Below are 20,500 nucleotides of genomic sequence, written 5' to 3'. Positions count from 1 at the left end.
TTACCATGTTTCATCGCAATACCCACCCAAAATACTTTTTCATGGGCAAATCGCCCGTACAAAAAATGTTGATTTAAAATCGAAAATTGCCAAAATACGCCATTAGACAGCTGTCACGAGTTCACATTCGATTGACGTTATTGAGAGCGAGAGAAAGGGAGAAAGAGAGATCAACTCGAAACGAGCGATTCGTGCATTGTGAGTCGGAAAGTGCTGAGCCCACCGACGGTGAAAAACTATTCAATAATTTTCAATTATGTTATTATTACGGGCTTTTGAACGGAATAAGTACCATTGTGGACAAATTGCGCCAGGGCCGGTGGTACGAGGGGGGGCCATTCAATTTCGGCACGGAAACATTATACAGAGCCATTGTGAGCGCACATGTCCGATAAAACTCCCCGATTCGACATTAATTATCGACGATAGGTCAGATTAGACCTAAACGATTTTTCCTCAAATCTATTATACATTTAACATTGAACCCTCAAAACTTTCAATCAAACGGTATAATGTTTTCAGACGCGCCGCGTTTAATATCGCAAAACCGATATCGCTTATTAAACAGACTTATGCTGTTGAAATTAATTTAACTTCGACAAGCGTTCAAATTGATTTTATTGGAGTATGAAATATATTAGTTAAAATTTACCCTCTATACTAACATATATGCTATGTAAAAAACGAGCTTTATGAAAACATAGATTAATCGCTAGCAATTATTTCATTGTGTCATTAGTGCACAATTTGTGATGTTTTCAATCAACAAACCGCCCATAAAGCATCTAAATTACCATTCGGTCCGTCACGTTTAATAAATTAACCCGCATGGTTAAAAAGTGAACCACACATAATTCTCTGGTGCCCGTAATGCGATTGCATCTTTACAAATTGTCGAAACGCCGTTTTTGTGGCCATTTCACTTTGCCCGCATTCAGTGTGTATATTGTAAATATTTATTTGTCCACACACTAAAGAGCGATTAGTGGAATGAATTGAAAATGTCTAAGCTCTATTGTATAATTGTTGTTCATTTTGAGGGTGACGATAGCACTACAATAATACAATTATGTAATAGATGTACATTAAATATATATACTTGGACTACTTTTAACTTATCATTTTACTTTGGCTACCACACAAAATTATATTGATGTAATTAAACCAAAAAAATGAAAATATATTAATATAAAGAAAGGCTTATAAAAAAATTCATACAAAAAGGTCTTTCAATAAAATAATGAATTAGAGGATCCTTGATTTTAAACCGTTTTTGAAAAGATACTATTTATGATGCTTTAAAATAGCTGCATTAAAAATGATATATACATAGCTCAAATTAACTGCAAAATTATATTAATTAATAAGATAAGCAAAAATGCATTTAAATAGAGGGTGGCTTTTAATTTTGGTTCATAGTTTAGTTGCTAGAAAATTTACTTATTTTTATTTATTATTAAATGTAATCTAATCACCAACACAACCTAGCTTTTTTAAACTAGCTTAATATTTTTTTACTTTGTTGCACTCTAGTGTTTTTCAATTTCTATCATATATACATATGAGATCGGAATTAGTGATTATTATATAATTTTTATATTGATTGATCATCACTAGGGATTCCAATCCCGGGATCCCGAACGATTTTAAATACCCGATGAGTCCCGGGATTATAAAACATAATCCCGAATTTTTCGGATTGGTTGATTTATCAAGCACAATCGAATTATTATTGACAACATCGTTATATTTCGTGTACAAACTTGCGCGAGTTGCACGTGTCATCTGTGAATCTTTGAGGCTGTGAGTCTGAACGTGCTTTTTCAGCAGCAGGCTGCTTAGGAACTAAAATCAGATCAAGGCTAAATGATAAAACACTTGATGCTTTGATGTTACTTCGTGAGTTTTATTCAAAATAATGTTTTCAATTAATTTTGTCTATGAATGTACATACCTATGTGCATACATTGTCAAAAGTTCATTTTTTTCTTCTCAAATAAATATATAAGACCTTCCCTTTTTTATTTTTATTATATTATTTTTTATTTTAAGTCCAAGACTAAAATTATACGTATTTTATGTATTGTACGTTATAAAAAACAGATGTAAAAATATATTGTATTATTCATTTTAAATTATTTTTATCGATAAAAAAACATGAAAATTATCCCGGGACTGGTCCCGGGATCCCGGGATCGACTAATTGCAATACCGAAATCCCGGGATCAAAATTTTGGCCCGGGATTGGAATCCCTAATCATCACACAAAGATTTCTTAGCTTATTCTTATCTCTCCGATACATGTCGTTATGAATAATTAAAATAAAATCTGAAGTGAAATATATTTATTGTAAGGTGTAATAATAGTTTGTTATTAATAAAATAGATCTTTGATTTAAGTCTAGTCTATAACTAATTACTTATTAGTTGTTGATTGTGTTTACTCGGTCAGTTGCCTGTCATGTCCTAACGGAAGATTCACAATAAATTAATTTTAATTTAAAATTACCCAATATATAATTTTATTTCGTTCGAAATTTATTAATATAATAATATAATAACGGAGACTTCTTCGAGTAGTAAACTTCGTCAAGTTTATGTCGATAGCTTGAAAGAAGCGTCTATACGCGATTTTATAATTGTACAAATAAGGTTTTTAATATTTTTTTATTTTAACCAATTTTAGTTTAAAATTATCCTAAAGTTGGATTCATCGCACCAAATGACTTTCGCCTTATCCGCAGATGTCCAATCTCGGTGTTTTCGGGCTCTCTTTAAACTTCTGTTTTTATTTATTTCTGAAAGCCATTGTTTGTGTCAGACTTTACAACCTCTGAGTTTCACATTGTTGAGCCTTCTTCGCATTGTCCACAAAAAAATGGATGCCCCTCCATCTGCAGATCCCTCACCAGCTAGCTTTGAAGACGTTTTTAGACGATTTTTAAGGTACTCGCGAACCAATATTCGACCTTCCTGGGCAGTTGCCTTTAGTTTCAAAGCATTTCGAACAGCGTGTCGTAAACAATTAATCTGTTTACTATTTTTCAATAAAAAATTTGTCAATAAAATTATATTAGCTCTTTAATTTCACTTAATTCGCGTTTTTTGGTATTTTTAATGTTTATATAATAATAAAAATAATTATAACGACAAATAAAGGCCAAAATCAACATTTCATTCTCTTAAGCGAGACTACAATTAGACCTGCAATATTTTTAAAACTCAAGGGAAAAATTTAAAACTACAAATTTCTTTGTATAGATCTCAGACTTACGATTAAAACTATCTGCTAAAATATTTCGGTCAGACTATGCATTTGTAAAGAGTTACACACAATTTTAAGGGGTGCCCCATTATTTAGTCAAGGCTGTATACTAATATATATATTGAAAGATTATACGCAACTACACGACTTGAAGTCGACGGTATGCGATTGTATTTCGTTGACTCTCGTTGAACATACATTCGTGCTGTTATAGTAAATGAGGAGCTGGGGCGCGTAACTTATATATCATACACAAAATATGGAATTTAGAGATATCAGTTTTTAATTTATTGTATATTATATATACTTTCGGTTTATGAATCATATAAGTATTTCGTATAAGCGCTTCTTAAAATGTTAATAACCCATATTATATAACAGTTTTTCAGGCCCGATGTCAAGGATGAAAGATTCTTTCGCGTATAACACTATATTACGTTATATCTAGCGGGCTTCATCTCCCCATTCTTCTTCCACGTTCCTGTACATTTTAATATCGAATCGCGAATTCCGCGCGAGGATTTCGACGATTTATCGCCCCGGGCGAGCGCCAGGCGAAATGTGCGCGATTCCACACATACGTGATGCGAATGTGTGTGTGCAATTTAACCGAGTGAAAAAACTGCATTTGGGATGCACCTCGCGTTGTGTTGTTAACTGCAACCGAGTCGACATGAAAGAAGCCGAAACGAATGGATGTGTTATATTTACGCACAGTGAATAAAAATATACCTACTCGGTATTTATATGAGATTTAGTTGTTGCTAAACGATCGATTATAATCTATATTGTAACAGTTTAAAGTAAAAATCATTATAAAAATCTAAGCACAGAAAGTTTTTAATAAAAATACAATTAATTTTTATTACACGTTTTGCTTTAAATAATCTAGATGCATATTGATAATTTTATTTTTAATCTCAAACATCGGTTTTTTCTGGATTACACTCAATAATATTTTGTGCAAGTTCAATAACCTTATTTTAATGTAAAATTGTGCCATGATCACAAATATATTATTATATTTTACTTAAAAAGTGTCCCACATAAATTTAAAAAGAACTTTCTGTTATAATATATTTTAAACCAGTTCTAGACCACTTACAGACTGATTTTTGATGGTCATTGTCACTATCTACTCTATTTATTTTTATTTATTATTTATAATTTTTATTTTCCTGTTAATCAATAATTAGTCTCCTTTATAAATGTAATTCAAAAATCATTTACTCACAGTATACAATAATATCTTAGGTATGTAAAAATGCTGTATTTTTCATGAGTAATATATTATACATATGTATATAAGACTCACTACTTATTTTTAACAATTATATTAAATGTATTCCAAAGAAATGTGTATATTACACAAATAATACTACTTTACATATTGAAATCGAAGAACAGGCTCAATACATCGCCAGTATTTTCCCCGGAAATTCCGGAAAAGCTTCTACGGAAAGGCGTCAGAATTCTCCGGCGGGAAAACTACGTCACGTGTAGGCATTGGTGTACTTTATTCTCACTTCAATGGTCGCAGCAACTGTTTAGGTTATTTTTTCTCGAATCTTTCATCGCCGAAAAACCCGGCGCGCTACATTACTCTCGTGCCTCTGGAAAATGCGAACTCGAAAGAAGAAAAACCTGTGGCTAATGGCGCGAGCTCGTTTTTCGACTTTTTCACAAATGTATACACGCAATATACATATGTATGTATGTATAGGTATTAGACACATTCACGTGTATAAGAGTGGCAAAACATACCGATCTCTCCTTTTCTTTGTTTAGGCCAAAGCCAAAATACGTCTGGGGCTTTTTGTAATTACGTTTCGGGAAAATCTTGTTTGCGCGTCAAAATTTCAATACAGCAACGAACGAAAAATCAAGTTTTTTCTCTACTATTCGCAGTGCAAAGGAGACCCCTAGAATAAATAAGTTATGTCGATAATAAGTTTAAAATATATGTTTATTATAAATATATTTCTAGCAAAAGTGAGATACAAAAAAATAACAATCGTCCTAGATTCAAAGGCCAGTTCTGCGATATATCTAGTGCGCAAAAAAATGATTCACTACTCCAGTTTCGTTGGTTATTCATGGAAAGCTTTTCTTCTGCAACACCCTTTTAACCTCTTCGGGGCCCTCGCGAGCACGCAGCATGCTCAATAAATAATTTAACTTTACTGCCGTAATATATATTATCCATACAGATACTTGTATACCGATGGGGATGTTCCGTTAACCCCCCGTCGGGTTATTTTAACCCGTTGTTAAAAAATTAACATCGGCGAGGCCAATTCAATTTGAATAAGAATACAAAAGGGGTTATGATTATAAAAACGACCGCGCTGTAAAAGCATTGTTATGTATTCATTATCGTCTGGTGAAACATTTAGTTTTTTGGCTTTGGCTTAAACGCTTTTCATTAACGACAAAAAGCTCGCCCCAACGACAATTTCGCGCTACGACCCCCATTGCCATGGCAATGTGTGGTTGAAAAAATATATATTAATTCGCTTTGTAAATATACACACATGATACACAATTACTTTTATAGCCATATGAAAATTTTCAGATTATTTTTTTGCTAAATAACGTTGGCGATAATTGCTTTATATATTTTATATGTAATAAAATAAAAAGTAATTGATCCTTGAGTTTATTTAGAATTATTTTTTATGTTTTTTTTACTAAATTAAACTATTAAGCCATATGAATCCAAAAGAACTGCCAAATCAAATATTCTAGTATATTTATTTTATTTAACAATAGAAAGTAAACCTGCATATTATAAAAACTTGGATAATAACCCTTTATTCTACAGATAATCAGATAACTGAAAAATACAATATTAGATATGATGATTAATGTTAGAATTAATGAACCGTTTTTGCAAAACGTTGTTTTAAAATATAATAATTTATAAAATTTAAAATTGTATTTATCTGAAAAAATTTTGAATGCACGTACGATTCTATGCATACAAAAGATAATGATACTCTGATTAGTTTCAAATTTCTATAAATATAATTAGTTTAAAAGTGTCTAATAAACTTGTATATTTCTTATTTAAATATCAACAGTGATCTTGAGATATTTTTCTTTCAGTTTGTTGATTTAAATGATATTTAATAATTGAAATAGTTGCTATTTACTACGTCAGATTCAAGTCTAATTTCAATAATATCACGTGTTTATAATTAAAGTGTTTTGTACCAGGAAATTAAAATTAAACATAAAAATGTATTTATTACATTTTTTGCTTTAGTTTAATACGTTCTCACAATATCGAAATATCATGGAGCGTGAAATTGATTTCATTTTAATGTTGCTCGCATTTCAATCGTTGTTTTTTTTAATATTTCCTTATTGCTAAACGGTATTATTATATTTGATCTCTGTTAGAGCATTCGCACTAAGGGTAAAAAAGTATTGTACAAAAAATATTTAAAAAATATAATAATAATATATTTTGAATCAAAAAAAATATTTTATTTATTCATTACTTATATTCTAACACCTCTATCAAATTTCTAGTTTACAAGAGAACATAGCCTCGTTAGCTACCTGTCTATGTATCTTATATAAACAAAATTTTATAGCACAGGAGCGCACACATAGGCCACGTGATAAATGCGAGTAACGTTAACGGTCCACTGTTGTCGAGAAAACAACTTCATAAATTTACGCTTTAGCGAGCTTGTATCATTACGCTATTGTTAAGGACACAGACGCAGTCTACTCTCGATTGTGCCCTATTTTGTTCCGTGGAAATGTTTCCTTCACATTAATAATCTTAATATCCAGAACGCTTGTTGTTACAGCCCTTTTGCCTATTAAGTTATGCCCATAAAACGGCGTTTTCAACCATGATAAAACTTAACGCCGAAATTGCGGACGCGCTACACATTTTCTCCTCCAACTCTCTTGGGTGTACAAAATCGATTTTTTTCCTATACAGTTATACTAAAGGGAGATATATGTAATATAAAATACATGTGTATTGAACAGAAAATTATAATTTTCATTGCTGTGGTCATATTTTTCAACTCAAAATTATAATCTATCACAAAAAAAGTTCTAAAAGTTTTCAAAAAAATAGCAGTGTAACATAAAAATATATTTTAATACATTATGTATTTACAATTAAAGCAATATATTACAATAAATAAATACATTTATATTTGTTTTTAACTAACTTACATAAGTAAGTATATCAAAACAATACCATCATTTAACGCTGATTCAACGCTATTGAATCTGATACTACGTAATTTAGTCCTGTGGAAAAAGATAAGTGTTCAGGCCTTTTTTATTACTTAATTTATTATGTGTTACTGAAAGTACAATAGTTTATCATTAAAAAAAACAGTATTTACATTTAAAAATCTTTACTTGAACCTATGTTGAATAGAGTTCACAGCTTTTTTTTAAGATGCTTTAATGATTGTTTTGTATATATATATCTATATGAATATATTTTATTTTACATCCAAATATGTAAAATACGAGTAGGTGAAGGCATTTCGGTTTGCTTAGATTCGCTCCCTTGTCTTGTCGAGGGTCATCAACTCGTTAATGCAGGGGATGGTATGAGAGTACTCTTAGAGAGTGTCTGCGTAATTGGATAAGCAACTCTTGCGAAACTGTCCTCGTGTCACACGGCGAATGCCAATGACCCGAAAGGCTCTACAATAATATTAATAACCTAGGATCAATCTACCGTGGGAAATTTCAGAGTGAGAGAAAGTACCATTGGAACTCGAGAACAATTTACCGCGGTTAAAACTTAAATAATACCTAAGCTTTACTCAATATTTCATCAATTTGCCATGTATATGTTACCATAAGTTACTCTAAAAATATATAGACCGAAATAGCAGTCTCTCCGGTAATCATATTTGTTTTGAATCACACCAGAAGCACCCTCGAACTTTTTCGAGGGCCAAAAAGCCATTATTCGACTCTGGCGTTTCGCTCGGATTTTAGCTCCCTTTGTGCTCGTTTCCTGAAGGTTTTTATTCCACTCTCACGTAACAACACATGTTCTGATTGAATACTATTAGAAGGCAGTTTCGCCCACGTGGCAACGGTCGAAAGCACAAAAAACGCCAACGCGCCAGTTGGACCTTTAATAACCCATCATTAAGCCCATAGTTTATGCCAAATGATAATTTATCGTCACAATCGTAAAATTGCATAAGGCGAACCGGAAGCGTAAGTTTCGTGCGTTACTTTATTATATGCTAAGGTAGTTAAATATGCGGGGTGAATTTGAGTAACTTAAAAACCCGCACGTATATGAGCAAATGGTTAATTTATTGCCATATTTCTGAAAGCTCCATGACCCAAATCTATGCAAGGCGCATTTTAAAAAATCTTTTTTAGAAACGAGTAGCAACGCATGACTTTTTAAACTGCTTTCATCGTTTTCTTTTGAAGTGAAGAGCACTCAAGTTAATGGCTCGCCTTTGAGCGGCGACTAGACGCTAGATTTTCATCTTATATCGCCGGGCAGTTTGAATTTTTTGAGTGTGAATTTTTAAAGAACGGAACCATTGATAGTTGGTCTACTCTTCTGCTCGGTTGATTAACAAACCGACGTGTTAATTAGTCATATTCTAACGAGTGTTTGCTACTTTCGTGCGAACAAACAAATCACTAAAGATGTGTGAAAACCAACTATACAAAAGACGCGATTCCGTTACTCGTTTAGCAGCCTGTCTTGTATGGGAAGTTAAATTCAACGTTTTTTGCTACATTGCTATCTATTTATAAGTGGCAATTTCTATGGTTTTTTATGTTATTTAAATAATAAAAGCAATTAAACATAAAATATGAATATTGAATACATAATCATTAATAAAAAATCTCTGTCTGATTTTACGTGACTTTTTGTATGTATGTATACTATATTTGACTCATATATTCCTAATTCTGTAATAAACTGATTTTTTAGTCTTGTGAAGAATTATATTTCACCAAATCTATGCCATAAAACTCAGTTGCTTTTACAGGCTTTTAGTATGAGGCACTTTTTACTGACTAAAACATTTAAAGACGTAAATACGTTTACTCCCAGAATCGCACTTTAATGTAGTTTCGGGTCTTAAGGCCGTAAGGGTGTAACTTTACAGCCAAATAGACGCTGAAAAAGCTGCTACCGGTTGATTTTATAAACATATTTAATTACCAAATATATAGAAAAATAGAGATACCGCTATCAGGTGATCGTGTTGAAATGGCAATCCATAGAAGTCGAGTTGTATTATTGTCGGTTGTGATTTAGTGGAGCTAGATCATTCACTGATGTACTTTGTGGCAATGCAGTGTAATATTTTGTCTCTGAGCCAATTCGATACACCCACCTAATGGTTTACGCTTTAAAATAGAAGCAGTCCAGATCCGGTGATAGATAAATAAAATATATAAAAACAATCATATTATGCGCAGAGTAGAACATATTGTCTATCGCGTATCCTTTTTAAACAAAAAGTGGTTTTCAGCGGTACTTATTAGTGACATAATACCTATTAATATCGAAAATCTCAAGATCTCTTTTTCTATTGTTGTGAAATAGCTGTGTGTGGCCCAACTTTTGAACCTTTTGATCTTTCTTTTCACTAGTTCAAATGATCGTTAGAATGATCTCTTAATTATAACAAATTTTGCAGGTACTTGAGAGCCCCATAGGAGTTATTTCGGTTTTATCAACTTAAAATATAGAAATACAATATAGCTGTAAATAATAATGTTTTATATACTTTATTCTATCTCCATTAATTTATTTAAAAATAATAATAGAGTTATTTAGTCCAGATAAAACCAGCGTCAAACAAAATTTATTGGATCAGATTAAGAACTGAAAATGTATATATAATATATACTATTTTAGATGTTAATATATTATTAATTCAAACAGTCTTAAACGGAGTAGTAGAATAGTATTAATCTACAATTTTTCTACAACGTTTCCAATAAGCGTTACTCTCCGTATCTAATTTATTTTGAGTCGTTGTAAGTTGGTTCCGGGCGAAGGTATAACTATACGTTAAAAAACATTATTTGCGCTCGAAAAAAATATGAAATTGTTAAGGTTGAAAATTAAAAAAGAAAAATGTTTTGACAGGCGAGAAAACTTTCAAGAGCGCCATGATATTAGGGTAATCGCGTTACCGGTGGCGTCAACTCGTCAAAACTTGACTCGTCAGAATGAGCGAGGGGACACTCATCGGATCAAATCCTTTTGTCGCCCAAACTCATCTCAACTGTCATCCATTCCAACTCCTAACCGACGACGACCGCCTTGTTACAACTTTCAAAACGTTTACAAAACTCAATATTTATAAAGTTGCTACCCTTCTGACGATACCGTCGCTAGATTATAACGATCTCTGTTTGATTAGACGTATACATTTCCAATCGATCATTATTGCTCCATTCTAACTGTCACTATTAAGTCTGCATCTTCGCCGATGCTGTAACTTGTCTTCTTTTATTTCATGCTGTTATCTCTCTTCTCTCTACGATGTAAATATGCGCGTCCATTATTCTTCTTCCTCGCTATCAGAATCTCCATGAATCGTCTCCCGGCGTCCGTGTGCATGTTTATTTAGGTCATGTGCGTATTGACCGCGTTTATAGAGTTGCGATAGAGTTGGACCCCGGAAATTTCCCTGCCATATATTTCGCATGATAAGATGCTACTACGACAGGGACGTCAACCGAAACTCCCTCGGAAAACATTAACTCGCATATGCCACGCCAAGCTTATTTACATTGTGCGTGCCTTCTTCCATACCACTACTCATCTAAATAACACTATATATACGTATGGGGTATCATATTTACTGTCTCATATATATAAGTTTGCAAAACCATCTTATAATGTAGTAGAAACTTAGATATATGACATAATAGAGCGAGCATTTCGTCCCTATGCAATAAATAAAAACAAGCATATGCTTGATTTTTTTATGAGTATAGTAAAGTAGGATAAAGGTGAGCATTTGTACCATGAACATAGTGTTATCATATTTATTTTTCTACAAGTACAAAGTAGAGTGTATTGGCGTAAAGCTGTTAAAGGTTTAACAGCTTTACGCTCTGCACCAAGAAACAACAATACATGCTAACAAAATACATTAAAAAATATATATGTATAGAAACAATAAGATTAAATTAAATACAGTAATAACAACTGCGAGTACCTGCATGAAAACAAATCATTACTATGTAATACTCTTGTTCTTGCATGCATAGCTTCAATCCTAGAATAAATCTGGAATTAAATTTCCCAAAAACCATACTGAAGTTAATAAATTGTGAATTGATGTGTATATTTTCAATTCGCTGTATTCATTAATTAGCTACTTAATACGTATTTATTAAAAATAATAATTCCTAGTGCTATTTAATGTTTTATAAGATTCTTATTTAATAATTTATATTAAATTTCTTTCTTTTTTGTTACAGATTATTGCTGAAATCACTAAAATGAATAAGCTGCGTTCATGATAGGTAAGTTTAATACTATTTTAACGGTTAAAGTTGTACTTACCTATTGAAAGGTTATTTACACTAAAGCTCTTAAGGATTGCTCCGAAGCGATTTAAAATATTTCTATGCCGTTTTCACAGTCAATAAAGCTCGAGCGATACGTGTCGCCGGAGCTCTTTTCGCCTTCGAGATTTTCCGCGTAAATTTTTCCGAAAAGAATTTTGCGGGCGCCGTGGGTCATTTGTAAGCCTTGAGACCTCTCCGCGTACCTGTTCCAACAAAAAATCGACCATTTGTATGTGCACGTGGCGTTCATTCCCACTGAAAAGCCTTCAATCCGTGCCGTTGAAATCTCTTCTCCGGTTGAGTGACATTCACGCTTTTCCCGACAACAAAGGCGCAAAAAATCTGACAATAATGGACACTTGGAAAAATCTCGCTTAAACCTAGCCAAGGTAAATTTTATTTTAAACATTTTTTTAATCCACTGCTTAGGTGCCTCTATCTTGGAAACAATGAAACAATGTCATGATCCTATATTGTACAACTTGTTCACGGTATTCTTTGAAAGACTCGAGGCATCCACCTTTTTCCCAGCAGGTGAACCAGGGGGTGGTTCTTCTCGAATGTATTATTCAAATGAGCCCAGCTCGGCTGTCACTCTGCCGGTCGACATAGACACATTGTTTTACGTTATCCTGAATAAATTTGGGAATATAGATTGAAACGTTAATATCTTTCCAGCTTAAACCCAGTGTCCCCTCAGTCGTCCCCTCTGGGCTGCGCCTCGCAAATTACAAACATTTCCACGTTAATTTATGTGCCCTAAAGTATCGCGATAATTTCCATCCGCGCTACTCAACACTTTAATTTAATACAAAGTTGAAATTTTTAATACAATGGTAAATATCTTACAGGGTCTAAGCGCCAATTGCTTCAGTCGTTTTCATAGTGAATTCGCCCGACTAATAAAATATTCAATTAACAAGGGTCCAGTAAATCATCGCAAGTGTTTGCAAGTGAAACTTGGGTAGTACTTTACAAACGGCAGTATTATTGGTTCCTTCCCGATTATAGTGATTTATCAGGTCGCTATAAAGTTTGGACGAAAAGTTCGCCGGCGAGGCAACCCGGTAAACGTTTTGACCCAAAAGTTTATTACAATTTCCGCACAATTTGTGTTGTGTAAGAATCGCCGAGCTAACTTTTCGGCTGTCAGATAATTAATCTGTTCCAAGGAACTGAATGATTGGCGTTTACGACTTACCTTTTATCGGTCATCCAAAAAAGATTTGCACGTGTGATTTGTTTACACTTGTTTGCGAATCAGTCGAATTTAAAAGTTTAAGTGTGTAATTAATTCAAAGGAGTCGTATTAACAAACTTTTTTTCTTTGTCAAGCTTCCTTTATAAACAAAACTCTATATAAAATCCATTAAAAAGTTTCGGAAAACTTTTTAAAGAATTGGAATAAAAAATCTACTAACAACGTTAATAGGCGTAATGCTAATTTAAAAGCAATTTTTTTAAATTACAACTGATGTTGAATAAATTTTATTCAATGTAAACTTATCACTCAGAAATTTAAATTATACATACTTTTATTTTATCTTACTTTAGTTGCTGATGTAAAATTTCATAAGCCATATTAAAATTTTATACTAATTTCACAAATGTATCAGAATATTGGATTTATTATAAATTTGTATCATATATTGCTATCGCATGGAAAACTCATATCCATAAACACAAAGGCTTATGTAGTATACTAATTTAACTGTAAGTTGTTGAAATAGTATATGGAAATAATTAACTATTATTTCAGAAGTCCTATATTATATGCCGTGAAACTGACCGATAAATTCTGTATTTTTAACGATTTAAAATAACCACCACATTTCACGTGGTTATCTACCTAATGTCCGTTTTTATATTTTCGATATTTGCATTTTTATATTTTCATACAGACAACCCATTCGTTTTTATTAGATATTTCGTACGGAATTATTTCACAGCGAATATGGTTCATAAAAAGTATAAGCGCACGGAAAGAGTCATTAGAATTTATAAAATACCTTTTATTCGAAAATTATTATTTTTTAATATTTATAAAGAAAACAATAAATTGTTAACGTTTCCTGTTAATGTAAACAAACGCAAATTTGATGCAAAAAAAATTGTTTTCGTTGTGCCAACCTTGAATCGCCTCAAGGACTCAAGGCCTTTGTGAGTGTAAAAGGTAAATTTTATCTCGGAGACGTTGAAAATTGCCTAAATTTTCTTTCGGTAAATACGGCGTTTGCCGAAAATTTATTTCATTCCGTACACCAGACAGTTTGTGGCATTCTTCGCGGCGGTCGAGAAAAAAGGGCGAATAGGAGACGAAAAAAACGAGGTCATCACTCCATTTTCGCATTCTTGTCTTCCCAAATATTTGCTCGCGTACCCGCGGTTAAGTGGAGTAAAGGCAAACATTGCCATTGCCCATTCGGTGCTTCAATTCTGACGGGTCTTTTTATATATGTATGTAGTAATACTGGTAGGTATTTAGTTAAATTTGGGTTTAAGCCCTTTCGAATTGTCGCAATTTGTCTGGATTGGAACAACCGCGATTGTTTGTTCAAAGGTTAACACGCGGTCTTAATTCCGGACTTTGCCAGATATATGGCGTTACATGATCGTGTAATGGAGGCATTGGTGGCCCAAGAAGCCATTGTCAGAGTCGGAAATGTTGATCTTGGATAATGGATCTGAGCCAATTCTGTGCTGCACAAAGCGCAACGTAACCCTAATCGCTGTTGTTAAATTGCTAAAAGTGGTTTTCGCTACTGCAATTGACTACATATTAGCTACACTAAAAATAATACAATGACCCACGTTTGTGAACTTTGCCTAGTTCGACAGATATATACTGATATAAACCATCGCTTACTTGCACAAAGTTAATGATAATTAATCATCAACAATTTTGGCACAAAGGTTATAAACCAATCTAAAAATAAAATTCCTTGTAAATATTTGTTAGGGTCTGTACCTCACATTTCCTAACAATCCTCGACATTGATATGTTTTAGAAGCATACTACAATGCAATTTCGACTAATGAAATCGATCTTGACATAATATATGCACATCACTCCATCTGAAGCACCTTAAACAACCCGCTTTTCCAAAATGCGAAGGCTTTACAAGAGCCGAAGGATGCTGCTGCATTGGATGATAGCCAGACATTCCTCTCCGGATATATCCTCTCACAGCTGAATGGCATACCTTCGGCACAGAATGCGTCCTCGACTTCGATTGCAGTTAGCCCATAAATTAATTCCATCGCCACTAATTAATTGCCGACTGGTATTCGATTAACATGTGGATGGCCCGCTTTTGAGTCGACATCCTAATCACCGACGTCTAATTTTATTGCTTGGAACTGGAATACCTCACCGTGTACCTCCATGGATATTAATCGATGCACTAATTGTGGCCTTTCGGCAGCTTTAGATGCCGCTCCGACCTATCAGGGATGTATTAATGTCGGTCATCAATTTAAAGTTTAACCAAGTTCTCACCTAAGGCTTCAATAAAAACTTGAAATATAATCAAGAGGTATTTTATAGGAAATATTCAGTCGATTTGTAACTACAGGAAATATATATTATGCTAAGTAAATTATAATATAACATGCAAACGTAATATCCTTTTTATTTATAGCTCATAACATGACGTCCACAATGTTTTTTATGCTATCGATTAATTTAAAACAAAGATATCTACCTAATGGCACTTTAATCCTATTTCCTGCACACGTGCATAAGAGATAGTATTTTTAACAATACTTTAAATTATATATGTATGTACATATCCGATATAACTTACATAAAAAGTTAAGTGCTGATATATAATCGTAGTATTCATGAATCAATATCAGACATGTGACATTTATTTCCTTTTTAGTTAGAAACAAAATAAAACATTGTTTATTTCTGATATAATTTTTTTATAGTTTTCATTCTTATTTGATAAAAATTTGCTGATTTCAAAACATATCAGTAAAAAAATAAGAGTGCATACAATTGTCTATATGCCTTAAAAATAAGTAATATATTTTTTTGCTGAGTCATTGCTTTAAGTAGAATGATATATTGCTTTAAAATACTTTTTTTTCGTATCTTTGTTTAATGTAAATATTTGTGCATATACGTATAATAATTTAACTATTTCAATTGAACTTTTTATAATTAATCCAAAATATAATAAATAATTGCCCTAAAAAGCAACTGCCTCTGATTGGTCAAGCTTTATATAAACATTATATTTTTCAACTAAAATAATGATTTATAACTATTTTTCATCAAAATTGTTTAAGATTTAAATATTTAAAAAATGCTTTTAGTATTTTTTCTTGCTATGATATCAATAGTATCTAAATATAATATATTGTTTTAACTAGCGGACAGTCTCTCACTATCGTGAGGTACCGAAGCTGGCGAGTGTGTGTAAATACCGGACGCTCAACTTTTCGGTTTTTAAATTTTATTCTTGATTCGTTCTGATTTTTTCCAATATTTTTTAGAGTTTAATTGATAAAATTATAAATTAATTCGTTAGTGTGAGTTGTGTGTGTGTGATAAAAGGTCATTTCTAACCTGCATATTTTTATTGGTATTTATCGGTCAAGTCATGTATTATAATTAGTTATATTTGTCGTTTCTGTAACTGAGATACAATAGTTTTGGATTTTTTTTTTTATTATATTACTTGAATAATATGTATTTTAAATATATATAAAAATACATTTTTTTTTATATATATTTTATAAATAATGTGAATTTTAATATCATTAGTTCATTAAATTAAGCAAATATTTGCTAGTAATATACATCTACATAAAATGGGTTTTTGAATTATGTATACTTTTTTATTTTAAAATAAGTTACAGTAAAATATATGAGAGTACATTTAAACATAAAACGAAATAATCTAAAACGAATCTCATTACTTTGTATCTCCTCTATGTTAAATAAAGCAACTTCAGTTCAAAGTTCTCTCTTTTGAAAACATGTTTTACCTAAACGTGTTGATATATAAAGATAATAAACAGCTGTTAAGGTTAACATTCTAATATATTTTATATTGCTAGTTGCTCTTTACATAAAAACTAGATGTCTGATTTTTGTAAAATACCACAAAAAATATCGTCCAGTCTACATATATTTTAGATTAAATGATGTAATTTGAATAAATGGTATTTTCATTAGTAAATAATATTGAATGCTTTTACTTTATTTACACTGCTCTTCAGTACTCTCTGTTGATTTTTCAATGAAAACGATGCGAGTAATATTATAGATTTATATTTGAATTAAAATATGAACTGCAAACAGTTTTAAAATGAAATAAATTAAACACATATTAATCTTACATAAATTCTAACGACTTTATTATAAATTGTAAATATTTTAAATTTATGTTTTTTAAAAAACAGTGGTATAAGCAAAAGTTTTATTTATTATAATTTAAAAAATCAATAATCAATTATTATAATCAGTAAATATTATACAATAAAATGTATTTTTTCATAATTTAAAATTTTGGTATTGCTCGTAAAACCCTGGAATAATAGGCTTAGCTTGACTTTATTCTTTCACTTAAAAATATGTTTATGATTATCAAATAAATATGAAAACATAAATTTTAGCTCTCTTCTATAATGTCAGATACATTTCGTTTAAATTAAGAAAATGAATCTTATACCGTTGCATTTTCTATAAAAGCTCACTGACAAATCGCATGTGCAACCGCTGCCTAACATCGTCGATATCGTCGCAAGACAAACTTTTACAAACCATTACTTTTCGAGCTAAAGTCCAAAGTGGAATCGGCGCCAGAGCTCTGCCACCTGACAATAATCGGTCGAGCTTTTTGGCTGAGTGCCCAACAACTGTTTGAGAGGCTTTGCCCGTGCGATACCTAGACGCGCTAATTAAGTACACGATACACGATATATTGAGAAGTTGTTTTGTTTCCGTCTCTCATAACGAATCAATACTGTTAAGCCTAAACAAATAAGCATACTCGCCGAAAAGTCAACAGAGCATTTGTTTACACGCGACCTCCCTGGCGCCTCCTGGGTTAAACAAAATCTCGACAAATATATATATATACATATATATACACACACAGCCTCTGTAACTTTTTGTATCGGATCTAATCAGACAAACAATGCGCAACCGAGCGCTACATCAGAAGCGGTAATCAGAAAGTAAACTTCAGAGACGGTCAGTTGGTTAGAGAGAGATACAAAGACACAAACCCTGACTATGACCCAGTAGGTAATCTTATCTTAGAGGGAGCGTGAGAACACTGGACGTGACCCAGCCACCTCTAGTTTCAAAGTGAATAAATGATACTCTACACCTAGACGGCGCAGTTCATAGCTATCTATAGTATATCGAAACAATTTGGTCGTAAATTCATTGAGGCTTTAAATTTATGCCGATGCTTGTAAAAGCTCCAATTTGGAGTTGGGTCGTATACAAAATAATAGCGTAAGAACTAAGCACTATCAAATTAGACGAATTAACCTATTCATTAAGACAATTGGGGATGGAGAGATTATCTTCCTTCTTAGTCGATTTTGTGTAATGATTTCAAGCATCGCTAGTTTTATACGCGTCTAGACGAGAATTAAGAAGTTTTGCTCAGCTGGAAAAGCTTTTAATAAATATTAATGTTTTTAAAACATCATATATAATATTATACATTATTTATTTTTTAAACACACTACTAATGTAATATATGAAAGATAGTAAAAAGGAATAATATATATGCAGTGAATTGTGCGCGAAGAATGTTTCTGCTGCCTATGAATAGAAAATAAACTTTATGATTTAAGGGTTGTTTATTGTTATTTGAGAATTTGAATAACATCACAATTTTCTTGTTGGTAGCCTAGGATTTAGTTATTACTTTTGCCTAAGGGATCTCGTAAGCCTCATATTAATCAAGCGGATATTCGTTTTCAACTGAAGCTAAAAGATGCTGTAAAAAACGGCGACCAATTAAACCAGTTGAAAGACGTTGAAATCGGCTCACGTACCAAACGACGGCAGGATATTAATGGCAGAAGAAAGTATCTGAAGTTAATCCCGGTTGAAAGGTTTAAAACACAAAATCCCGAAACCAAAAACTTTAAAAATGTTCCGAGAAGCGCGCGGGTGGAGAAAAAAAAGATTACGTTTCAAAGTTCACTCTTTTACTTCTTTTGAGACTTGTTAAATCTGTTGACAGACGACAAATGAGAAAGAGGATGTAATTAAAAAGGTTTGCGTGACAGCCTACGTGAATGGGGTTGATAAAATATGTAATAAGTTTTTTTTCGCGTAATTAAGGATTATTTTACTTTTGATGGTTGATACGTTGGAAACTGATCGACTTGATTAGCTATTTATTACTCATGATAATATGAATTGAATACTAATTCAATATATTATACATAGTAATAGATATAAATTATTAAAAATATGAGTGTTTCTTGACTATACTTTAAAAAATTAAATACGACAGAGGATTCGCACAAAACCTTGATAATCGAAATATCTTTTTTAAAGATGTACATTTATATTAAATATTGAGATTCATAAATTATTTTAATTATTAAAATAATTTAAAAAGTTTTAACAACATCCCTTTCGCTTCCTTATTATTATATATGTATTTACATACATATGTATATAATAATAAGGAAGTAAAGTTTTAAAGCATATGCACTAAACATTCGTTCGCACTTGACTGATTGATTGCAGTATAAATCTTTTTTTATGTATCCCATCATATTATGTATTAGTTTAATAGCATTGCTTAACAATTTGTAGTAATATTTATTTTTTTACCTTTCCAAATAAATATCAAATACGATTTAAAAACTCATTAAAATCAATTCTGCTGATCTCACATTCAGTAGTATACAGGTAGATTTTATCTGTATATGCTTTTTATTTATAGATGTGAGTAGAGGAGATAGAGAAATTACAGTTTGAAGCTAAACCTCAGTTTTGACAAACATTAACATTTTCGGCAACATTTAACACCGCACACAGCTCGTCTCCGTTCATGCATATAATACGACCCCGATTCGCGCTAATCTCTTGGCATTTTCCACTAAAATGTCATATATATGTATATATATATATATATAATATATATGTATTGTATATACCTATATAGGCATTTATTTGCACCGCACATAAATAGATAGCGATAATTGTAACACGGAATTGCGTATGGTTAAACCGCTTAATGCTACGTAAAAGCGAATTATTACATCTCTACGAAAAATTCGCATCGCCATTGATGTGTAAATGCAATAATACATTTCGGAAGTTGTATGTTGTGCTGCTTTTTTCATGGGATGAGACACGCATTGTGCCAGCCAGGAAATAATTTGATTTCGCGATTGGATTCGCCCTTTCGTGCGGGATGACGAAGGTCCGATTTTACCTGATATCCAAGTAGCACTGACGGCATCGCCAAGTTCGTACAAAGAACAAACTTTGCCCTTTTCTTTATCTAAAAAATCTATATATTGAGTAGCTTTTTATTGTCACAGTAACAAGAAAACGATGGATCAATTCTTATAAGCTGTATTGATATAATATACATATATAGAATACGATACAAATTCAATGGGCTAGATTTTTTCTTGGATAATAAATTTATTAGTTCAGTTTATAAAGTAAAA

At 32.0% G+C, this 20,500-nt stretch overlaps 1 protein-coding gene across 6 annotated transcripts in view; it reads left to right on the top strand.

Moving 5' to 3' along the window:
• LOC148228496 (uncharacterized) overlaps positions 1 to 20,500 on the top strand; it is a 215,339-nt gene that overhangs the window by 112,056 nt on the left and 82,783 nt on the right. For all 6 annotated transcript variants that reach the window (XM_088199036.1, XM_088199032.1, XM_088199033.1 and 3 more), the window contains one exon: positions 11,741 to 11,785. The gene's annotated coding sequence lies outside the window, so the exon portion shown is untranslated. The remainder of the gene's footprint in view (positions 1 to 11,740; positions 11,786 to 20,500) is intronic.

Source organism: Plectrocnemia conspersa, unplaced genomic scaffold, assembly GCF_051122295.1.
Source record: "Plectrocnemia conspersa isolate PC_06_02 unplaced genomic scaffold, ASM5112229v1 ptg000012l, whole genome shotgun sequence".
NCBI classification, from domain to species: Eukaryota; Metazoa; Arthropoda; class Insecta; order Trichoptera; family Polycentropodidae; genus Plectrocnemia; species Plectrocnemia conspersa.
The sequence above is the reverse complement of the archived record's forward strand: the minus strand, read 5'-3'. Positions and strand labels throughout refer to the sequence as shown.